Raw genomic sequence first — 26033 nt, 5'->3', positions numbered from 1 at the left:
AAATTAGATATCGTTGAATTCATGACCTTGTAACAAATTCTATATAATAGAACAACATTTTCTGTTCCATCTATCATATCAAAACCTTCAGTTTTTATATTTGAAGTGAGGGCTTTCATGATATTTGGATCAGAAAGAGAAATTGGAAAATTAGGGAAACAACTAAAATGTATTGGTCCTTCACATAATGAGGACTCTACTATTCCTAATAAGGAATCCTCGAATTTATTATGCCTTTGGTCTCTTACCAAAATTAAAGCTGAAGTATTTAGGCCTAATCTGGTAAGAGGTTTTAAACCTACTTGTATCATTCCCAAATGCATAAATTTGTAATTTTGCTTGTGAATATTAACAAGTTTTTGAGATAATAAACTAAATGAGTCGTATCCTCCTTTTAAAGGAATCGCTTCTTCAATTGTTTTAATAATATAGTCGGATTTAAAATTAAATCCATTAGATCTATAGATCTTCATATTAGAAGATGCTGGTATTTTCCAGTTTTGAATATTTTTCTCGAAATTTTCAGAAATAATTAATTCTTTGTTCTTAGTATTACTATTAGAAGATTTATTCTTCGTAAAAGATCGTATTAATTTATCCATTCAAGAATATGGTAGATACTGTCAAGGCTTTACCCTGCCTTACCTTTTGGCTTTACAGGCCTTATGGCACCCGACTTAAGGATTTCTCCTGGGTATAACTACCTTCTTCCTTACAGAATAAAAGAATAAGATCGTAATAGAAAAATAACTTTTATTAATTTCTGAAGAATTTCTTCAATTACAATGGCTCTGATACCAATACTAAATCTATTATAATAGACAACCTTAAATCTATTATAATAGACAACCTTAATTTAGGTGAATGAAGATCTTCAAATCTTCGGCTTTAAGCAGCTAAATGTGAGCTTTGTTTCTCGTAAGCCTTTAAAGTAATTCTGGATCTTTCCAGATGAGGATATGTAAACCACTGTTTATAAACAGGATTGATTTCGGGGTCTTTTAACTGATTCTCAAGAACCTCAATTTGAGTTTTAATTAATTTAATTTTCTTTTTTAAAGTTACAATATAATTTGCAGATGGCATAATATAATCGAAGGGTGGATCATAAATATAATTATAAGACATAAACTAAACTTACATGATCTTGCAGAAGTTTGAAAAAGCAAAGCTTGAGAGAATTCTTCGAAATATTAAACCTTCTATTCAGAAAGAGAGTAGTTATTTTTTGGTGTGTCCATTACAGAGGGAAACCACTACTCTTATAGACTCCAAAAGCAAACAGTACATCCACTATCGAAATACTTAAACCAATACAATAAAGACACGTACTCAATAAAATATAAAAATTACAGACTTAATAATACACACATATGACAAGAGACTTTTAGTCGGTAGTGGCATCCAACTCAGTCGGTGGTGGCATCCAACTTGCATCCACTGAATTATGTATTAAGTAATGCGAAAATATCTCCATCATCATCATAGGGATCTTGTGCATCTTGATTTTGATCATCATTTTCTGCCATAGTAGTATCATCTTCTATTTTATCTTTTCCTTTTGAAGAGGTAGATGCTTGTGTAGATATATGCAAGTTGGATGCCACCACCGACTGAGTTGGATGCCACTACCGACTAAAAGTCTCTTGTCATATGTGTGTATTATTAAGTCTGTAATTTTTATATTTTATTGAGTACGTGTCTTTATTGTATTGGTTTAAGTATTTCGATAGTGGATGTACTATTTGCTTTTGGAGTCTATAAGAGTAGTGGTTTCCCTCTGTAATGGACACACCAAAAAATAACTACTCTCTTTCTGAATAGAAGGTTTAATATTTCGAAGAATTCTCTCAAGCTTTGCTTTTTCAAACTTCTGCAAGATCATGTAAGTTTAGTTTATGTCTTATAATTATATTTATGATCCACCCTTCGATTATATTATGCCATCTGCAAATTATATTGTAACTTTAAAAAAGAAAATTAAATTAATTAAAACTCAAATTGAGGTTCTTGAGAATCCGTTAAAAGACCCCGAAATCAATCCTGTTTATAAACAGTGGTTTACATATCCTCATCTGGAAAGATCCAGAATTACCTTAAAGGCTTACGAGAAACAAAGCTCATATTTAGCTGCTTAAAGCCGAAGATTTGAAGATCTTCATTCACCTAAATTAAGGTTGTCTATTATAATAGATTTAAGGTTGTCTATTATAATAGATTTAGTATTATAATAGACAACCTTAATACTAAATCTATTATAATAGACAACCTTAAATCTATTATAATAGACAACCTTAATTTAGGTGAATGAAGATCTTCAAATCTTCGGCTTTAAGCAGCTAAATGTGAGCTTTGTTTCTCGTAAGCCTTTAAGGTAATTCTGGATCTTTCCAGATGAGGATATGTAAACATGAAGACATCCTGAAATTAGATAAGAATATTTTAATTCCTCTTTTGATCCCTTTAAGGCAAATATAGCATTATTATAATAATGAATGTCATATGCAGTTGGATCATCTGCAAATTCTTTAATGGGATCAAATTTCTCTTCATCTGTAGTAGCCATATTATGCTGCTGAACATTAGCACATCTTTTAAAAGGTGGCTTATTCATAGCCTTTTTTCCTGTTGCTGGTCTCTTTAGAACCGTTTTCCAAGGTTGCTCCCTGCAAAAATTCTCTAGTTAAAAAATCTGGTAAAGAATTAGATTTTCCAGAGATATGTTCAATATCAAAATCAAAACATGCTAATATAGCTTGCCATCTAGCAAATATTTGTTTAGATGCTATTACTTTAACATCTTTTAAAAGAATATGTAGAACCCGTAAATTGGACTGCGTATAAGCCATGCATAATTCTAGTATTTAAAATTAAAATGATTTTTATCGTATGAGTATTTAAATTCTTTTCTTTAAATTTATTTATTTTACGCTGTAGTTTAATCGTCATCTTTTCAGTATATAAGTGAGGCCGGTCTGGAGATGGAGTATTGAGATAAATTAATAAAGTCATGTTTAATTATTTTATGCATTTTATGCATAATTCATGCATGATAGGATTTGTTTCACGAAATTTTAAAAGTTCATGCATTAGGGTTTCTAAATGCATTTCACGTTCGAACGAGGATCGGAGACCGGAGAATTTTCAGGAAAATTATTTTATTGCAAGATTTATTTTTATAAATTAAGTTAAAGCATTTTTAAGTGTATTTTTTTTAAAATGGGAATTTTTGGATATTTTTACCCGCAAGATTTTATATTTTTACGATACGCAAATTTTATCGAATCGGGGGGGACTTTTTAATGGTTCGGCTATTATTTTCAAAATCTTTCCAACTCGAAATATATTTTTGGAGTGCGTTTAGACTTAATAGGCCTGTATTAAGCTTAATGGGCCCTAAATTCATTTTACTCCCTTTTAAATCCAACTCTTGGCCCATTAACATTTTTCCTAACTATATAATTAACACCTAAACTCTAATTAACCCTAAACCTAGTCATTAACCTCCCCCATTCAGCCGACACCTCCCCTCCCCTCCAACCAGAAAGTTTCTTCGTGCATTTCCACCACAAAGCTCGGTGCCTCCATTTTCTTCCCATTCGGCGTGTCCCTTTGCTTGGCTCTCTTACAAAGAACTCACAAGGCAAGCCACGCATCATCATCTCTGCATCTTGCACGATATATATATATATATATATATATGCTGTTATATGCTTGTTGTTTGTGAAACTCTCGATCTAAGCAAGTGTAGGAAGGATTATCGAATTTTCATGTGTTCTTGCATTCTTATGTTGCTGCTCACGTTCCATTCTGATTTTTGGGCAAGGGGCTGCGGTTCTTGAGTGTTTAGAGGCTGCTGGTGGTGCCAAGTTGCTGTCATGGTGTTTAGAAAGTTGCTGGAATCACGTTTGGTGTGGGAGCGTGCTTAGGCCGAGGGGTGTGCTTCGAGTGTGCTTGGTTTTGTTGAGAGATCGAGAGAGTGGTGAGGCTGGCGATGCAGGGGCTGAAACGAGGCATAGACCAGGCCCTGATGGGTCTGTGACACGCCACTAAGAGGCTCAACCATCGCTGGAACCACTCCTGCACCAAGTCGATCGCATGCTAGAGGGGGAGTCTCGAGTGGAGCATTCTCGGTTTTGATGGGTTTTCAGGGTTAAGGGCTGTAGGCTTGGCGCAGCTGTCGTGGGGCTGTAGGCTAGCGTCTAGTGAGTCCAGCAGGGTTCTAGGGAGGTCTAGGCAGAGTCGAGTCATGGCTGGTCCTCAATGATTCGGTCTAAGAACGTTAAAACACGAATTTGGTGCACAAGATTTATGGTGGGAAACTTGCTGGAATTTTCCAGCAACCATTCATGACTTTATTGAAGTGTCTAAGGGCTGAATTTGAGATCTTTAGGACCTTTTAGATGTTCATTAAGCGTGGTAAAAAGTTGGGAAAGTTTTGGTTAAGTTTCGGTGCGGTTCGGGTTAAAACCAGGACCCCGGTCCAAGTTTTAAAACGAATAGATTAAGTTTGGTTTGGGCTCGAGTTTACGTTTAGGAATACTTTTAAATATGTTTTGGGATATCTTAAGGAGTTTGGTAAGCTTCGGGTCAATTTTAGAGGTCCAGGGTTGAAACGATAATTTTTGGGTTTCCAGGGACAAAATGGTCATTTTGCACCCGAGGTGAGATTTTAGTCCTAGCAGCGCCCTGAGCACAAATCATAATATTTTTAAATGTTCATGCATCACGTTTACGATTTTTACGCTATTATAATAATTATGGTGTATACTTAATTTAAAGGAATTAAGTGAGGAAGAGAAGAGCACTCCGTCTCCGCCGCGCCGCGTCGTTATTTTGTTTGTTTTCAGTCAAAACAAACCCAGGCATGTTTATATCTTCTTTCACTCTTCAATCAAGCCATATAGATATTTTTAAATATCGCAAGTACATGATTTTAATACAAGGTATTTCAGTATGCGATTTAATTATATTACGTGCATTAAACAGAAAATGATTATTTTTTAGATTTATGCGATATGGCTTGTGGTTCATTCACTATGTGGGAACATTATTTATACGGTCGTCAGTGACCGCTCAGTTCAGGTTGGTACCATCGGGTCTTCAGTGACCGCTCAGTTCAGGTTGGTACCATCGGGTCTTCAGTGACCGCCAGCTCAGTTCCAGGCTCCCCGGTAGTCCGTTACCGATCAGTTCAGCTTAGTGCAGTGGCCACAGGCGTAAAACATAATCTCAACAGAAAATTTTACCAGTTATTTCAGTACAGGCTCCAAGGAGCAAATATTTTTACTATGATTATCAGTTCAGTTATGCACGTATTATAATTGCTTAGATCAGTTTATTTTCAGCATGATTACAGATCATTTTCAGTATGCCTCACGACATGATATTTTACCCCATGCATATTTTACTTCAGATTTTATTCGTTACCTGCGATATATACATGCTGAGTCTTTAGGCTCACTAGACTTGATTGTTGTAGGTACTTATGAGGTCAGGGCCGAGGGCGGGGACCAGTGAGCCAGCTTGGGTCGGCAGTAGTGGCACCCGAGGACCTCAGTGCAGCAGTGTTTATTTTATTCCGCAAACAAATTTTTATCAGTCATTGGACATTTTTTTTTAAATTGTTATTGTGGACAAACAATTATTTCATTCCGCTGCTTTTATGTTAAACATTGAACTTGATTCATCAGTTGGTTTTATGAGTAAGGCCATTTAAGTTCTTTTAAAAAGAAAATTTTAAATTTTCCGCAAATTTTCAAAGCAAGCAGTTTTAGGGCCTTTACAGTGAGTATTGAGATAAATTAATAAAGTCATGTTTAATTATTTTATGCATTTTATGCATAATTCATACATGATAGGATTTGTTTCACGAAATTTTAAAAGTTCATGCATTAGGGTTTCTAAATGCATTTCACGTTCGAACGAGGATCGGAGACCGGAGAATTTTCAGGAAAATTATTTTATTGCAAGATTTATTTTTATAAATTAAGTTAAAGCATTTTTAAGTGTATTTTTTTTAAAATGGGAATTTTTGGATATTTTTACCCGCAAGATTTTATATTTTTACGGTACGCAAATTTTATCGAATCGGGGGGGACTTTTTAATGGTTCGGCTATTATTTTCAAAATCTTTCCAACTCGAAATATATTTTTGGAGTGCGTTTAGACTTAATAGGCCTGTATTAAGCTTAATGGACCCTAAATTCATTTTACTCCCTTTTAAATCCAACTCTTGGCCCATTAACATTTTTCCTAACTATATAATTAACACCTAAACTCTAATTAACCCTAAACCTAGTCATTAACCTCCCCCATTCAGCCGACACCTCCCCTCCCCTCCAACCAGAAAGTTTCTTCGTGCATTTCCACCACAAAGCTCGGTGCCTCCATTTTCTTCCCATTCGGCGTGTCCTTTTGCTTGGCTCTCTTACAAAGAACTCACAAGGCAAGCCACGCATCATCATCTCTGCATCTTGCACGATATATATATATATATATTATATATATATATATATATATATATATATATATATGCTGTTATATGCTTGTTGTTTGTGAAACTCTCGATCTAAGCAAGTGTAGGAAGGATTATCGAATTTTCATGTGTTCTTGCATTCTTATGTTGCTGCTCACGTTCCATTCTGATTTTTGGGCAAGGGGCTGCGGTTCTTGAGTGTTTAGAGGCTGCTGGTGGTGCCAAGTTGCTGTCATGGTGTTTAGAAAGTTGCTGGAATCACGTTTGGTGTGGGAGCGTGCTTAGGCCGAGGGGTGTGCTTCGAGTGTGCTTGGTTTTGTTGAGAGATCGAGAGAGTGGTGAGGCTGGCGATGCAGGGGCTGAAACGAGGCATAGACCAGGCCCTGATGGGTCTGTGACACGCCACTAAGAGGCTCAACCATCGCTGGAACCACTCCTGCACCAAGTCGATCGCATGCTAGAGGGGGAGTCTCGAGTGGAGCATTCTCGGTTTTGATGGGTTTTCAGGGTTAAGGGCTGTAGGCTTGGCGCAGCTGTCGTGGGGCTGTAGGCTAGCGTCTAGTGAGTCCAGCAGGGTTCTAGGGAGGTCTAGGCAGAGTCGAGTCATGGCTGGTCCTCAATGATTCGGTCTAAGAACGTTAAAACACGAATTTGGTGCACAAGATTTATGGTGGGAAACTTGCTGGAATTTTCCAGCAACCATTCATGACTTTATTGAAGTGTCTAAGGGCTGAATTTGAGATCTTTAGGACCTTTTAGATGTTCATTAAGTGTGGTAAAAAGTTGGGAAAGTTTTGGTTAAGTTTCGGTGCGGTTCGGGTTAAAACCAGGACCCCGGTCCAAGTTTTAAAACGAATAGATTAAGTTTGGTTTGGGCTCGAGTTTACGTTTAGGAATACTTTTAAATATGTTTTGGGATATCTTAAGGAGTTTGGTAAGCTTCGGGTCAATTTTAGAGGTCCAGGGTTGAAACGATAATTTTTGGGTTTCCAGGGGCAAAATGGTCATTTTGCACCCGAGGTGAGATTTTAGTCCTAGCAGCGCCCTGAGCACAAATCATAATATTTTTAAATGTTCATGCATCACGTTTACGATTTTTACGCTATTATAATAATTATCATGTATGTTTGGTTTAAAGGAATTAAGGAAGAACACTCTGTCTCCGCCGCTCCGCGTCGTTATTTTGTTTGTTTTCTGTCAAAACAAACCAAGGCATGTTTATATCTCATTTGACTCTTCAATCAAGTCATATAGATATTTTTAAATTATCGCAAGTAAATGATTTTAATACAGGAGATTGAAATTTTTCAGATTTGATGATGCCATTTAATTATATTACGTGCATAGAAATTTAAAATGTTTATTTTTGAGATTTATGCGATATTGCTTGTGGCCGTAGCACTATCATGGGAGACTTTGTAAATCCGGTCGCCAGTTACAGGTCAGTTTCAGTTTGTACCACCCAGTATACTGTGGCATTTTGTCTGATCAGACGAGCATATTTAAATCCGATCGCCAGTCATCGGTCCGGTCGCCAGTCACCGGTCATTTTGCAGTTTATATTAGTGCAGTGGCCACTTGCGGATACCATAATCTCACCAGAAAATTATTACTTGATATTTATGACAGGGCTCGATGGAGCAACCATTTTTACTACGATGTTTAGTTTAGTTATGCACGTATTATAATTGTTTATGGCGAAGTATTTTCACTTTATGACTCCTGATACGACATCTTATCTCATGCAAATTTTACTATATTATTTACTTGTTATTTACGATATATGCATGCTCAGTCTTTAGACTCACTAGACTTGATTGTTGTAGGTACTGATGATGTCAGGACCGAGGGCGGGGACCAGTGAGCCAGCTCGAGTCGGCAGTAGTGGAACCCGAGGACCTCATTTTCAGCACTTATGATTTTTATGCTCAAATATTTTATCTCTTGTTGAATTATTTTAAATTGTTACTTTGCAAACATTAAATTCTTCCGCTGCTATCTTTAAACATTAAACATTATTTAACAGTTTATTTTATGAATTTGATTCTTCGTTTAGTTTAAAAGAAAATTTTTAATTTTTCCGCAAATTTTCAAACACGAATTTTCGGGCCTTTACAGTTGGTATCAGAGCCTATGTTCTTGTAAAGGGTTACACTACTACTGACCACGAGAAGCTCACGAAGCCACGTCTTCGGTCTGTAAGTTTTACATTTCAGCATTTTATTTCAAGCATGAATTATTTTGACAGCATGCTTCCATGAAATAGTTTACGATCATATTTTCAGTATTTCAGTGTTCGTTTGAAAATAAATTATGGAATTATGCACGTTGGTTACGTTTGGAATTGGACATATCTAAGAATCCGAATATTGGGCTTTAGGAGAAATTGAAAATGATTTGACTATATTCAGTAGTATTGATGCCCCCTTATGAGTCATAAGTTAATCTTGAAAAATTATGAATGCTTTTGAGAAAAGAAATTATCGATGGTTCTTGGTTGCTAGTCGAGTAAATTTTTGAGGATTTTATATAAGAAATAGCAATTCGAAGACTACGACAATCTTTAGGATTATAAATGTACAATTTGAGGATTTTAAGTATATATAAAAAAATGTAAGATTAATTTTGAGAATTTATTTAGGATGCATGCTCTACATAGTTGGATTTAAGTATTGAATTGTAGGAATTGAGAATTTTAAGGACCTAATTGTAATAACCAATGATTTGAGGACATAGGTTCAAAAATAAAATTCTAAGGGACTATTTTTGAATTTACCAAATCTTGGGATTTAAAGTATTTATAGAAATGTAAGACGTGTTATGGGAATTAATTTTGGGTTTAATGAACTTAAGGCTATTGAATCTTATGATACGGGAAATCTATAAAATGAAATTGGAACGCCGAGGATTTATGAGTAATTGTGGAACTTTCGAGATTTAGGGAAAAATTGGACGATATTCGAGGAAAGTAAGAATTAATTTTACAATTGTAAGAAATTTGAGAACCTATTTAGTAGTAAGTGAGAATTGAACGGTTCAAATGATAGGAATTTTTGGTTATTTAGGCTCGAAGGAGATATAGAATATTTAGATATTTGGGTTATAATGTTATAATGAAGGGTAATCAAGGACATTGTAGGATGAATCAATCTTGGGCGTGAAAATTTAAGCGTTAGTGAAATAATGTTGTGGCAAATTAGAAATTTAAAGTGATGACGATTTAAGGTAAATTTGATCGGTTAGTTAAGTTATAAGAATAAACATTGAGTTAGTAAATTTTTGGGAACGTAAGTTGATGTGTCACAAGTTTTAGTGATCATGATCTTAACAGTTAAGATTATACCTTGTGAGAATTTAAAATTTTTCAAAGTTGGGTACAATGAGGGTTAGTTTAATCGATAGACCAACGCAAGAGGTGAGGTAGACACCTTGTCTTGGGAAATGTTGGAAGTCATTAACAAACTTGGGACTAAACGTATATGCGTATTGGAATTATTTTATTCAAAGATATTTGGATTAGGTAAGTTTGAATTTCAAATTTATGGGATATTTGTTCATATGGAAATTTTGAGTGAAATAAAAACAAAAGGCAATTAGTTGTGTTCAATATAAGTTATCAATTGATGAATATTAAGATTTCTACCAAGTAAGAAATCTAAAAGCTTGATATGGGGATTCTAGAATTATATGGGTTATAAGTGAAATTGATTTAGTAAAGTTAGTCTAATGCTACCATGGGCTAACCTATTAAGTTTATATGCTAGAATTAAGTAAGCATTAAGGATACATAAGAATGCGACACTTGTTCCAATGAGGAAGTTCAGAGTCCTAGGCCTCAACTAGATTGTAATTGGAAAGAGGATAGTTTGAGCATGTAATTGATGCTAGAAGTGTTATTATTAAGGTAGAAGGTCGATGATATATTTTGGGTTTTATGGATTAACGTTACTCGAGGATTAAAATTTGCAACTATTTTATATTTGAGATGTACTTGTAAATAGTTAAGTTACGTAAGTTTGGTGCCGTAAGATAAAGATTCGATTCAAGGATCTTATGCTAATATTACTATGGAATTGAGATAAGGTTACATTTGTAAGTGTATTACCAATGATAGAAGTCGATCAGTAAAGTTTGGTACTAAGATTTCTTAAGTTGAACAGCATAAAGGACAATGTAATAGGTTGATAAACAATACGAGTATAATATAAGAAAAGTAAGGTGCGATAAGTTTGGACATCCATCTCTAGTATGAGAAACAGCCGGAAGTCAAAATTCGAGGCTATAGTTGAATAGAACTAAGTCACCATAAGTTGTTTTCAGTTGCGATTCACAAACGAGGATTTTGGTAGACAAATTTATTTAGGATTGAGGATACATAAGGACAGCTTAATATTTATCTTATCAGAGTAGCGCATCGGAAACGTGGATTATTAGGATTCTAGAATTAAGAGTCTAAACTTTTTGTTTATCAAGGATAAGCGAATTTCGAGGACGAAATTTCTTTTAAGGGGGGAAGGATTGTAGAACCCGTAAATTGGACTGCGTATAAGCCATGCATAATTCTAGTATTTAAAATTAAAATGATTTTTATCGTATGAGTATTTAAATTCTTTTCTTTAAATTTATTTATTTTACGCTGTAGTTTAATCATCATCTTTTCAGTATATAAGTGAGGCCGGTCTGGAGATGGAGTATTGAGATAAATTAATAAATTCATGTTTAATTATTTTATGCATTTTATGCATAATTCATGCATGATAGGATTTGTTTCACGAAATTTTAAAAGTTCATGCATTAGGGTTTCTAAATGCATTTCACGTTCGAACGAGGATCGGAGACCGGAGAATTTTCAGGAAAATTATTTTATTGCAAGATTTTTTTTATAAATTAAGTTAAAGCATTTTTAAGTGTATTTTTTTTAAAATGGAATTTTTGGATATTTTTACCCGCAAGATTTTATATTTTTACGGTACGCAAATTTTATCGAATCGGGGGGGACTTTTTAATGGTTCGGCTATTATTTTCAAAATCTTTCCAACTCGAAATATATTTTTGGAGTGCGTTTAGACTTAATAGGCCTGTATTAAGCTTAATGGGCCCTAAATTCATTTTACTCCCTTTTAAATCCAACTCTTGGCCCATTAACATTTTTCCTAACTATATAATTAACACCTAAACTCTAATTAACCCTAAACCTAGTCATTAACCTCCCCCATTCAGCCGACACCTCCCCTCCCCTCCAACCAGAAAGTTTCTTCGTGCATTTCCACCACAAAGCTCGGTGCCTCCATTTTCTTCCCATTCGGCGTGTCCCTTTGCTTGGCTCTCTTACAAAGAACTCACAAGGCAAGCCACGCATCATCATCTCTGCATCTTGCACGATATATATATATATATATATATATGCTGTTATATGCTTGTTGTTTGTGAAACTCTCGATCTAAGCAAGTGTAGGAAGGATTATCGAATTTTCATGTGTTCTTGCATTCTTATGTTGCTGCTCACGTTCCATTCTGATTTTTGGGCAAGGGGCTGCGGTTCTTGAGTGTTTAGAGGCTGCTGGTGGTGCCAAGTTGCTGTCATGGTGTTTAGAAAGTTGCTGGAATCACGTTTGGTGTGGGAGCGTGCTTAGGCCGAGGGGTGTGCTTCGAGTGTGCTTGGTTTTGTTGAGAGATCGAGAGAGTGGTGAGGCTGGCGATGCAGGGGCTGAAACGAGGCATAGACCAGGCCCTGATGGGTCTGTGACACGCCACTAAGAGGCTCAACCATCGCTGGAACCACTCCTGCACCAAGTCGATCGCATGCTAGAGGGGGAGTCTCGAGTGGAGCATTCTCGGTTTTGATGGGTTTTCAGGGCTAAGGGCTGTAGGCTTGGCGCAGCTGTCGTGGGGCTGTAGGCTAGCGTCTAGTGAGTCCAGCAGGGTTCTAGGGAGGTCTAGGCAGAGTCGAGTCATGGCTGGTCCTCAATGATTCGGTCTAAGAACGTTAAAACACGAATTTGGTGCACAAGATTTATGGTGGGAAACTTGCTGGAATTTTCCAGCAACCATTCATGACTTTATTGAAGTGTCTAAGGGCTGAATTTGAGATCTTTAGGACCTTTTAGATGTTCATTAAGCGTGGTAAAAAGTTGGGAAAGTTTTGGTTAAGTTTCGGTGCGGTTCGGGTTAAAACCAGGACCCCGGTCCAAGTTTTAAAACGAATAGATTAAGTTTGGTTTGGGCTCGAGTTTACGTTTAGGAATACTTTTAAATATGTTTTGGGATATCTTAAGGAGTTTGGTAAGCTTCGGGTCAATTTTAGAGGTCCAGGGTTGAAACGATAATTTTTGGGTTTCCAGGGGCAAAATGGTCATTTTGCACCCGAGGTGAGATTTTAGTCCTAGCAGCGCCCTGAGCACAAATCATAATATTTTTAAATGTTCATGCATCACGTTTACGATTTTTACGCTATTATAATAATTATCATGTATGTTTGGTTTAAAGGAATTAAGGAAGAACACTCTGTCTCCGCCGCTCCGCGTCGTTATTTTGTTTGTTTTCTGTCAAAACAAACCAAGGCATGTTTATATCTCCTTTGACTCTTCAATCAAGTCATATAGATATTTTTAAATTATCGCAAGTAAATGATTTTAATACAGGAGATTGAAATTTTTCAGATTTGATGATGCCATTTAATTATATTACGTGCATAGAAATTTAAAATGTTTATTTTTGAGATTTATGCGATATTGCTTGTGGCCGTAGCACTATCATGGGAGACTTTGTAAATCCGGTCGCCAGTTACCGGTCAGTTTCAGTTTGTACCACCCAGTATACTGTGGCATTTTGTCTGATCAGACGAGCATATTTAAATCCGATCGCCAGTCATCGGTCCGGTCGCCAGTCACCGGTCGTTTTGCAGTTTATATTAGTGCAGTGGCCACTTGCGGATACCATAATCTCACCAGAAAATTATTACTTGATATTTATGACAGGGCTCGATGGAGCAACCATTTTTACTACGATGTTTAGTTTAGTTATGCACGTATTATAATTGTTTATGGCGAAGTATTTTCACTTTATGACTCCTGATACGACATCTTATCCCATGCAAATTTTACTATATTATTTACTTGTTATTTACGATATATGCATGCTCAGTCTTTAGACTCACTAGACTTGATTGTTGTAGGTACTGATGATGTCAGGACCGAGGGCGGGGACCAGTGAGCCAGCTCGAGTCGGCAGTAGTGGAACCCGAGGACCTCATTTTCAGCACTTATGATTTTTATGCTCAAATATTTTATCTCTTGTCGAATTATTTTAAATTGTTACTTTGCAAACATTAAATTCTTCCGCTGCTATCTTTAAACATTAAACATTATTTAACAGTTTATTTTATGAATTTGATTCTTCGTTTAGTTTAAAAGAAAATTTCTAATTTTTCCGCAAATTTTCAAGCACGAATTTTCGGGCCTTTACAGAATATCTTTAGCAGATTTGCAATCAACTCTTAATAAAAATTTCTTATTTAAAAGATCACTTTCAAATTTTGTAATACATTTAACAATTGAAAGAATTTCTTTCTTTATTGTAGAATAATTCTTTTGAGTATTATTCCAAGTATCAGAAGTATATCTCACAAGAATTTCTTTAGATGTATTATCTAATTTTTGTTTAAGTATTCCTCCATATCCAATATCAGATGCGTCTGTTTCAACTATTTTGAATGCTTCTGGATTAGCAATAGATAAACAAGGGAGTTCTTTAACTCTTTCTTTTATTTTTTGTATTGCTAAAGTATGACTATCAGTCCATGGTTGAGGATTTTTCTTCAACCTTTGAAATAATAATTTACAATCTTGAGCGAGATCTTTATAAAAATCTCCTATATAATTAAGACTTCCAAGAAATCTTTGTAATTGATTTACATCAGTGATTTTATCAGGAAATTTATCAGCAAAAACAATTGCTCTTTCAATAGGAATTATTATTCCATTTTCAATATAATGTCCTAAGATTTTATTTTAGTTTGAAAAAGTTTTACTTTTCTCTGATTTACTGCCAAACCAGCTTTTTTAGTAACTTGAATAAATATATTTAAATGTTTAAAATGATGATCAATATTATCAGAATATATAAGGACATCATCTATATAGACAATAATATAGTCTATATATGAATTATAAATTTCATTCATTATATTTTGGAATTCCATTGGAGCATTTTTTAATCCAAATGGCATTACATTCCATTCGTAATGGCCAAATGGTACAGTAAAAGCTGTTTTATATTTATCTTCTTCTTTTAGAAGAATTTGATAAAATCCCGATTTTAAATCAAAAGAAGAGAAAACTTTTCCTTTAAATAATCTATTTAGTAAATCTCTTTTATTTGGTAATGGATGCTTTATCCATTTTAATGCTTTATTAAGCGGTTTATAATTGATAACAAGTCTTGGAGCTCCTCTTTCAATTTCGGCTGCATTTTCAACATAGAAAGCTGGACAACTCCAAGGACTTTTACTTGGTCTGATTAACTCTTTTTTAAGAAGACTATCAATTTCTTCTTTGCAATAATTTAAAAGTCTAGGCCCCATAGCTATAGGCCTTGCTTTTGTAGGAATTTTATCCTCATTAAAATCATCTGTATAAGGAAGACTGACCTGATGTTTTTTCCTATTCCAAAAGGCATTAGGAACATCAGCACATATCTCTTTGGATATATTTTCAGAAATAATTTTTATTTTTTCTTGAATTTTTTCAAAATTTAATTTTTCTTTAATATTTTTAAAATGAATTTCATCTTTAATGAAGTAATAAAATTTTCTTTATTACACACTATTTTTTGTAAAATATTAATAGATTTTGAAACTGGTATTGTTGTGAATGGAAAAAATAAATCATTACCTTTAATGTTGGTATATAAACCCTTTTCATTAATTTTATTAATAGGAAACAACATTTGGAAAAATGGAGTTCCTAAAATCACAGGAGTAGATATATTTTTAATGAGAATAAAAGTTGTATTTAAACAAACTCCAGAATTACATATTGCCACATCAGACAATTTGTAATTAACTATAAGAGGTTGCTTATTAGCAGCTGTTATAAATTGAGTAGTCTTTTTATAATATTTGGAAGGAACAATTCCTTCACTGATACAATTTACATCAGCTCCTGTATCTAATAATGCTTCAATAGTAATTTTAAATTTTTTATTAATAATTAATGTTACTTTTGAGTACCATTTTTGGGAAATAATCTGATCAATTTTATTGATCCATACCATTTGATTTATTTCATGATCATTATCATTTTTTGGTAAAATATCTTCTTCTTCTTCTTCATCAGAAGTCGAATCTTTTTCCCAAGTGTTATTATTGATACTAAGAGTATTTACTCTTTCTTTTAAATATTTTATTTCAGATTTTATCTGATCTATTTCTCCTTTTAATTCAGAAATAGTAGGCTCTCTTTCTTTTTGTTTAGCCTTTTCTAATATTTTATTGTAAGAATATAATTCATGTTCTTGTACTGTATTTTGTACAAGTTTAGTAGGCTTATGATTTGCCATATTTAAATAATGTTCTATAGCTTTTCTTTTTTCTATAGGATCGTTAATTTGATCTATGAGATCTAAAATGAAAGTTTCTTCATTTGATATAACATTTATTTCTAATCCCATAAAATTTATGAGACAGGTGTCACAATCACAATTTGGATCACATATTTTATTTTCTGTTATTTCATTATCAGAATCATTATCTGAACTGCTATTAGAATTTTCTGATAATTCATCTATAATATTAATATAGAAATATTTTTGTTTTGAATCTTCTTCTCTATTTAGAAGAATGTTTTATCAATGATTCTTTTAAATCATTGTTTATATTGAGATTATTAATCTTTTTCTTGACATAACACTTATTAGCTTTATGTCCAATTTTTCCACATTTTCGGCATACTGGAACTTTAGAATCATTTTTTATAGGTTTTTTAAACCTTTTCTTAGAATATCTTTTAGATTTTTCTTTATCTTTTAAGTAATGTTTCTTTCTTTTAAAAGGAAATCGTTTCTTTTTCTTATCCCTTTTAGGATATTGTATTGGTTGAAAGCCTATTTGCTCAAAAAAATCAACAATAATATTTCTATTTTCTTCTTTTTGCATATCAAGTTGTCTTTTTAACTTGATATCATTACAAAGATTAATTCCTTCTGCAGTTATTTCTGCAGATAAATCTCCATAAGTAAGAATATTCCAATCTATAGAATTTGTTGGAGATTTAGATTTTAATCTATTTTTTACTCTTTCTGCAAAAAGTACCGGAAGTCCGGATATAAATTTTTCTTTCCAGAAATTTGCATTGCCATCATTTCTGGTTAAGACTTTGGTCATAAACACATCTTTATACCATCTGAATTCAGATAATGTTGGGCATCTCAGATTCATTAATTGTTCTTGAGATCTATCTAATTGGAGTTCATTTGCTCCAATAATATTAGATAAAATTGTATAAATAAGTGTATTTACCGCATCTGACTCTTCTCTTCCATTAAGATCAACTATAGAAGAGTTTACAATTTTATTTTTTGCTTCTTTAGAAAGATAAAAATCCCACCAACCTTGAAGTTGGCCTGTGAAACCAGTAATAATGGCTTGAGCAATTTGCCTATCATTATTACCTTTTATCTTTGCTGCAGAAGAATATATTAACATTTGTTTAATAATAGTTTTAATCTGATATTCAGATTTTCCATCTATATTCCATTCAGTAATAGCTTCTCCATTAAACTGAACGTAATCTTTTTTCTCTTCAATTTGAAGATCAACAGGTGTTGCCTTTTTATAAAAAGGTTTTACAATTGATACTTTATGCATTTTATTAATCTGCATTTCATCTTCTGACGAACTAGAAATATTATCTAGTTGTTCAGATTTGTTAATTACCGAAATAGAACCTTTTTCTTTAATATTGATTTTTTGTAATCGATCTATTAGACCTTCCATAAAATCATCATCCTTTTTAGAACTCAAAAGAAAATTTTCTTTTTTAAGATTAGGAGGAGGTTTTATCATCAAAGTTTTTGAACTTTCCTTACTAGAAATTCCTGGTTTAGACTTTGATAAAATTTCTTCAATTCTAGTAGTCTGATTTCTTATAGAATGTAAAGTAAGATTGGTAAAATTATTCTGTTGAATAATATGGTCAAAATTACCATGCCCTATTTCTGATTTTATAGGGGTAGCATAAATTTCTTTATTACCTTTTTTAATTTGTAAAGTAGTAAAAGGAGGATGAATATCAAAAGATTCTTCTCCAGTTTCATGAACATATAATTTATATTTTGATTCAAGAGTATTTATAAAAAACTCATCTTTAAAATTTGGAAATATTTTATTTCTTGCTAGGAAAATATAAATTTTCCAACCATTTGAAAAAATCTAAATTTAATTTAGTTTCTTCAATCCATTCTAAATATCTTGAAACATATAATGTTTGTTGTCTAGAATTTAAACAACTTAAAAACCATTTTTTCTTATTAAAATTTTTAATCTTATCTAAACTTTTTTGAATAGAGTTATTATTAATAACCATAACATTATATCCCATATCAGAAAAAGTAGGGGAATTTGATTTTCTATTATTAACAGAATAACTTCGTTGAAATCGAGAAGTACTAGATTCGGGAATATCCACTTTATATTCTGGATGAGATACATTATCATTAGTCTTTTGAAGACCAGATATACTAATTTTTTCAAAATCAGATATAGAAGAAGTAGAATTTCTACTTTCTTCAGGAAGTTTAATTCGTAGATGTCTTTGAGATGAGAATTTTATTTCAACATCTCCATCAATATATTGAACTATACTTTCTAGTTTTCTAGATTCTTCTTTTAGAGAAGGGGCTATACTTTCCATTTTCCAGATTTCTGGCAAAGTAACCTGACTCCAATTAATTGTTTTAGGAATCATAATATTACTTTTAGTAATATCAGTTATAAAAAGAGTAGTTTCTCCTCTTTTTGAACTAATTTGATTAGTATTGATTCTAAAATTAGATATCGTTGAATTCATGACCTTGTAACAAATTCTATATAATAGAACAAAATTTTCTGTTCCATCTATCATATCAAAACCTTCAGTTTTTATATTTGAAGTGAGGGCTTTCATGATATTTGGATCAGAAAGAGAAATTGGAAAATTAGGGAAACAACTAAAATGTATTGGTCCTTCACATAATGAGGACTCTACTATTCCTAATAAGGAATCCTCGAATTTATTATGCCTTTGGTCTCTTACCAAAATTAAAGCTGAAGTATTTAGGCCTAATCTGGTAAGAGGTTTTAAACCTACTTGTATCATTCCCAAATGCATAAATTTGTAATTTTGCTTGTGAATATTAACAAGTTTTTGAGATAATAAACTAAATGAGTCGTATCCTCCTTTTAAAGGAATCGCTTCTTCAATTGTTTTAATAATATAGTCGGATTTAAAATTAAATCCATTAGATCTATAGATCTTCATATTAGAAGATGCTGGTATTTTCCAGTTTTGAATATTTTTCTCGAAATTTTCAGAAATAATTAATTCTTTGTTCTTAGTATTACTATTAGAAGATTTATTCTTCGTAAAAGATCGTATTAATTTATCCATTCAAGAATATGGTAGATACTGTCAAGGCTTTACCCTGCCTTACCTTTTGGCTTTACAGGCCTTATGGCACCCGACTTAAGGATTTCTCCTGGGTATAACTACCTTCTTCCTTACAGAATAAAAGAATAAGATCGTAATAGAAGAATAACTTTTATTAATTTCTGAAGAATTTCTTCAATTACAATGGCTCTGATACCAATTCAAACAAACAAATACTAAATCTATTGTAATAGACAACCTTAAATCTATTATAATAGACAACCTTAATTTAGGTGAATGAAGATCTTCAAATCTTCGGCTTTAAGCAGCTAAATGTGAGCTTTGTTTCTCGTAAGCCTTTAAGGTAATTCTGGATCTTTCCAGATGAGGATATGTAAACCACTGTTTATAAACAGGATTGATTTCGGGGTCTTTTAACTGATTCTCAAGAACCTCAATTTGAGTTTTAATTAATTTAATTTTCTTTTTTGAAGTTACAATATAATTTGCAGATGGCATAATATAATCGAAGGGTGGATCATAAATATAATTATAAGACATAAACTAAACTTACATGATCTTGCAGAAGTTTGAAAAAGCAAAGCTTGAGAGAATTCTTCGAAATATTAAACCTTCTATTCAGAAAGAGAGTAGTTATTTTTTGGTGTGTCCATTACAGAGGGAAACCACTACTCTTATAGACTCCAAAAGCAAACAGTACATCCACTATCGAAATACTTAAACCAATACAATAAAGACACGTACTCAATAAAATATAAAAATTACAGACTTAATAATACACACATATGACAAGAGACTTTTAGTCGGTAGTGGCATCCAACTCAGTCGGTGGTGGCATCCAACTTGCATCCATTGAATTATGTATTAAGTAATGCGAAAATATCTCCATCATCATCATAGGGATCTTGTGCATCTTGATTTTGATCATCATTTTCTGCCATAGTAGTATCATCTTCTATTTTATCTTTTCCTTTTGAAGAGGTAGATGCTTGTGTAGATATATTTGATTTTTCACCAAATACTTCTGAAAACATAGAAGTAATGGTATCTTTGTCCAAATGTTGGAAAAGTTCTTTAAGTAAAGTGGTTTGAGTTGGGGTATCATGATTCATGTTTTTCATAGTTTCTCTGGCAGGTCCAAGAGCTATTACCCCTTGTCGATCATAGGCTTTACCTTCTCCAAAGAAGTCTTCTTTTCCCCACCATTTTATTAATATTTTTCTGATCAAAATGGTAGGGGCAAATTTGATTTCAAATTTTTCTTTTAGCAAATCTTGTAATCCATACTCCCATCTTATAATCCAGGGAACATTATAATTAATGGAGAATTGAATCATTGCGGTCATTCCGTCGAATTGTGGATTGGCTTGTTGAAACTTAATCCATATGTTTTTAACATTTCTAGGGAAAATAGAGGGCATTACCCCCCATGAGAAGAAAAAAGTTTTGAACCAGGTAGGTATGAATTGATGAATATCATCTAATTGGAATTTAATCCACCATGAATGTTTTCTTTGAGAATTCTCATAAATAAGAATTGTATCCCATGCCATGATATAATCATGATAATTAAACATATTTGGCATTGCCTGAAAAGTGTTTAATTGTCTGGCTTGTCCAAGAGGTAAACCCCAATTAGCCGTTGGGATAATTTTCTTTATAATCATTTTAGAGAATGCAAAATCGCGATTGCGATCCATATGTTGGATTTCAACTGAGCCAGTTTCGACTAGAATAGTTTCAAAATAATCACGAGTTTTTCTTCCCAATATGGGTTGTAAATCTTTAATTAAATAGCTTTGAGCTATCTGAATTGGAGATAGACCTTTTAGATCTTTGTCAACAGGACAGCAATGAAGACATCCTGAAATTAGATAAGGATATTTAATTCCTCTTTTGATCCCTTTAAGGCAAATATAGCATTATTATAATAATGAATGTCATATGCAGTTGGATCATCTGCAAATTCTTTAATGGGATCAAATTTCTCTTCATCTGTAGTAGCCATATTAGGCTGCTGAACATTAGCACCTCTTTTAAAAGGTGGCTTATTCATAGGCTTTTTTCCTGTTGCTGGTCTCTTTAGAACCGTTTTCCAAGGTTGCTCCCTGCAAAAATTCTCTAGTTAAAAAATCTGGTAAAGAATTAGATTTTCCAGATATATGTTCAATATCAAAATCAAAACATGCTAATATAGCTTGCCATCTAGCAAATATTTGTTTAGATGCTATTACTTTAACATCTTTTAAAAGAATATCTTTAGCAGATTTGCAATCAACTCTTAATAAAAATTTCTTATTTAAAAGATCACTTTCAAATTTTGTAATACATTTAACAATTGAAAGAATTTCTTTCTTTATTGTAGAATAATTCTTTTGAGTATTATTCCAAGTACCAGAAGTATATCTCACAAGAATTTCTTTAGATGTATTATCTAATTTTTGTTTAAGTATTCCTCCATATCCAATATCAGAGGCGTCTGTTTCAACTATTTTGAATGCTTCTGGATTAGCAATAGATAAACAAGGGAGTTCTTTAACTCTTTCTTTTATTTTTTGTATTGCTAAAGTATGACTATCAGTCCATGGTTGAGGATTTTTCTTCAACCTTTGAAATAATAATTTACAATCTTGAGCGAGATCTTTATAAAAATCTCCTATATAATTAAGACTTCCAAGAAATCTTTGTAATTGATTTACATCAGTGATTTTATCAGGAAATTTATCAGCAAAAACAATTGCTCTTTCAATAGGAATTATTATTCCATTTTCAATATAATGTCCTAAGAATTTTATTTTAGTTTGAAAAAGTTTTACTTTTCTCTGATTTACTGCCAAACCAGCTTTTTTAGTAACTTGAATAAATATATTTAAATGTTTAAAATGATGATCAATATTATCAGAATATATAAGGACATCATCTATATAGACAATAATATAGTCTATATATGAATTATAAATTTCATTCATTATATTTTGGAATTCCATTGGAGCATTTTTTAATCCAAATGGCATTACATTCCATTCGTAATGGCCAAATGGTACAGTAAAAGCTGTTTTATATTTATCTTCTTCTTTTAGAAGAATTTGATAAAATCCCGATTTTAAATCAAAAGAAGAGAAAACTTTTCCTTTAAATAATCTATTTAGTAAATCTCTTTTATTTGGTAATGGATGCTTTATCCATTTTAATGCTTTATTAAGCGGTTTATAATTGATAACAAGTCTTGGAGCTCCTCTTTCAATTTCGGCTGCATTTTCAACATAGAAAGCTGGACAACTCCAAGGACTATTACTTGGTCTGATTAACTCTTTTTTAAGAAGACTATCAATTTCTTCTTTGCAATAATTTAAAAGTCTAGGCCCCATAGCTATAGGCCTTGCTTTTGTAGGAATTTTATCCTCATTAAAATCATCTGTATAAGGAAGACTGACCTGATGTTTTTTCCTATTCCAAAAGGCATTAGGAACATCAGCACATATCTCTTTGGATATATTTTCAGAAATAATTTTTATTTTTTCTTGAATTTTTTCAAAATTTAATTTTTCTTTAATATTTTTAAAATGAATTTCATCTTTTAATGAAGTAATAAAATTTTCTTTATTACACACTATTTTTGTAAAATATTAATAGATTTTGAAACTGATATTGTTGTGAATGGAAAAAATAAATCATTACCTTTAATGTTGGTATATAAACCCTTTTCATTAATTTTATTAATAGGAAACAACATTTGGAAAAATGGAGTTCCTAAAATCACAGGAGTAGATATATTTTTAATGAGAATAAAAGTTTTATTTAAACAAACTCCAGAATTACATATTGCCACATCAGACAATTTGTAATTAACTATAAGAGGTTGCTTATTAGCAGCTGTTATAAATTGAGTAGTCTTTTTATAATATTTGGAAGGAACAATTCCTTCACTGATACAATTTACATCAGCTCCTGTATCTAATAATGCTTCAATAGTAATTTTAAATTTTTTATTAATAATTAATGTTACTTTTGAGTACCATTTTTGGGAAATAATCTGATCAATTTTATTGATCCATACCATTTGATTTATTTCATGATCATTATCATTTTTTGGTAAAATATCTTCTTCTTCTTCTTCATCAGAAGTCGAATCTTTTTCCCAAGTGTTATTATTGATACTAAGAGTATTTACTCTTTCTTTTAAATAATTTATTTCAGATTTTATCTGATCTATTTCTCCTTTTAATTCAGAAATAGTAGGCTCTCTTTCTTTTTGTTTAGCCTTTTCTAATATTTTATTGTAAGAATATAATTCATGTTCTTGTACTGTATTTTGTACAAGTTTAGTAGGCTTATGATTTGCCATATTTAAATAATGTTCTATAGCTTTTCTTTTTTCTATAGGATCGTTAATTTGATCTATGAGATCTAAAATGAAAGTTTCTTCTTTTGATATAACATTTATTTCTAATCCCATAAAATTTATGAGACAGGTGTCACAATCACAATTTGGATCACATATTTTATTTTCTGTTATTTCATTATCAGAATCATTATCTGAACTGCTATTAGAATTTTCTGATAATTCATCTATAATATTAATATAGAAATATTTTTGTTTTGAATCTTCTTCTCTATTTAGAAGAATGTTTTATCAATGATTCTTTTAAATCATTGTTTATATTGAGATTATTAATCTTTTTCTTGACATAACACTTATTTGCTTTATGTCCAATTTTTCCACATTTTCGGCATACTGGAACTTTAGAATCATTTTTTATAGGTTTTTTAAACCTTTTCTTAGAATATCTTTTAGATTTTTCTTTATCTTTTAAGTAATGTTTCTTTCTTTTAAAAGGAAATCGTTTCTTTTTCTTATCCCTTTTAGGATATTGTATTGGTTGAAATCCTATTTGCTCAAAAAAATCAACAATAATATTTCTATTTTCTTCTTTTTGTATATCAAGTTGTCTTTTTAACTTGATATCATTACAAAGATTAATTCCTTCTGCAGTTATTTCTGCAGATAAATCTCCATAAGTAAGAATATTCCAATCTATAGAATTTGTTGGAGATTTAGATTTTAATCTATTTTTTACTCTTTCTGCAAAAAGTACCGGAAGTTCGGATATAAATTTTTCTTTCCAGAAATTTGCATTGCAATCATTAATGGTTAAGACTTTGGTCATAAACACAACTTTATACCATCTGAATTCAGATAATGTTGGGCATCTCAGATTCATTAATTGTTCTTGAGATCTATCTAATTGGAGTTCATTTGCTCCAATAAAATTAGATAAAATTGTATAAATAAGTGTATTTACCGCATCTGACTCTTCTCTTCCATTAAGATCAACTATAGAAGAGTTTACAATTTTATTTTTTGCTTCTTTAGAAAGATAAAAATCCCACCAACCTTGAAGTTGGCCTGTGAAACCAGTAATAATGGCTTGAGCAATTTGCCTATCATTATTACCTTTTATCTTTGCTGCAGAAGAATATATTAACATTTGTTTAATAATAGTTTTAATCTGATATTCAGATTTTCCATCTATATTCCATTCAGTAATAGCTTCTCCATTAAACTGAACGTAATCTTTTTTCTCTTCAATTTGAAGATCAACAGGTGTTGCCTTTTTATAAAAAGGTTTTACAATTGATACTTTATGCATTTTATTAATCTGCATTTCATCTTCTGACGAACTAGAAATATTATCTAGTTGTTCAGATTTGTTAATTACCGAAATAGAACCTTTTTCTTTAATATTGATTTTTTGTAATCGATCTATTAGACCTTCCATAAAATCATCATCCTTTTTAGAACTTAAAAGAAAATTTTCTTTTTTAAGATTAGGAGGAGGTTTTATCATCAAAGTTTTGGAACTTTCCTTACTAGAAATTCCTGGTTTAGACTTTGATAAAATTTCTTCAATTCTAGTAGTCTGATTTCTTATAGAATGTTAAGTAAGATTGGTAAAATTATTCTGTTGAATAATATGGTCAAAATTACCATGCCCTATTTCTGATTTTATAGGGGTAGCATAAATTTCTTTATTACCTTTTTTAATTTGTAAAGTAGTAAAAGGAGGATGAATATCAAAAGATTCTTCTCCAGTTTCATGAACATATAATTTATATGTTGATTCAAGAGTATTTATAAAAAACTCATCTTTAAAATTTGGAAATATTTTATTTCTTGCTGGAAAATATAAATTTTCCAACCATTTGAAAAAATCTAAATTTAATTTAGTTTCTTCAATCCATTCTAAATATCTTGAAACATATAATGTTTGTTGTCTAGAATTTAAACAACTTAAAAACCATTTTTTCTTATTAAAATTTTTAATCTTATCTAAACTTTTTTGAATAGAGTTATTATTAATAACCATAACATTATATCTCATATCAGAAAAAGTAGGGGAATTTGATTTTCTATTATTAACAGAATAACTTCGTTCTAAATCTATTATAATAGACAACCTTAAATCTTCTATTAAATTCAAACAATACTAAATCTATTATAATAGACAACCTTAAATCTATTATAATAGACAACCTTAATTTAGGTGAATGAAGATCTTCAAATCTTCGGCTTTAAGCAGCTAAATGTGAGCTTTGTTTCTCGTAAGCCTTTAAGGTAATTCTGGATCTTTCCAGATGAGGATATGTAAACCACTGTTTATAAACAGGATTGATTTCGGGGTCTCTTAACTGATTCTCAAGAACCTCAATTAGAGTTTTAATTAATTTAATTTTCTTTTTTAAAGTTACAATATAATTTGCAGATGGCATAATATAATCGAAGGTGGATCATAAATATAATTATAAGACATAAACTAAACTTACATGATCTTGCAGAAGTTTGAAAAAGCAAAGCTTGAGAGAATTCTTCGAAATATTAAACCTTCTATTCAGAAAGAGAGTAGTTATTTT

The 26033-nt window shown here is 31.8% G+C and overlaps 1 long non-coding RNA gene across 1 annotated transcript; it reads right to left on the bottom strand.

Annotated features, from left to right (window-relative positions):
* Positions 1–1237: 1237 nt before the first annotated feature.
* LOC140811896 (uncharacterized) lies at positions 1238–26033 on the bottom strand. The gene is made up of 3 exons (XR_012113565.1): positions 25932–26033; positions 19660–20034; positions 1238–1501 (listed from the first exon to the last, which is right to left on the bottom strand). It is a non-coding gene; the product is annotated as an uncharacterized lncRNA (long non-coding RNA).

The sequence above is a fragment of the Primulina eburnea genome, chromosome 1, assembly GCF_022965805.1.
Source record: "Primulina eburnea isolate SZY01 chromosome 1, ASM2296580v1, whole genome shotgun sequence".
In the NCBI taxonomy this organism is placed as follows: Eukaryota; Viridiplantae; Streptophyta; class Magnoliopsida; order Lamiales; family Gesneriaceae; genus Primulina; species Primulina eburnea.
The sequence above is the reverse complement of the archived record's forward strand: the minus strand, read 5'-3'. Positions and strand labels throughout refer to the sequence as shown.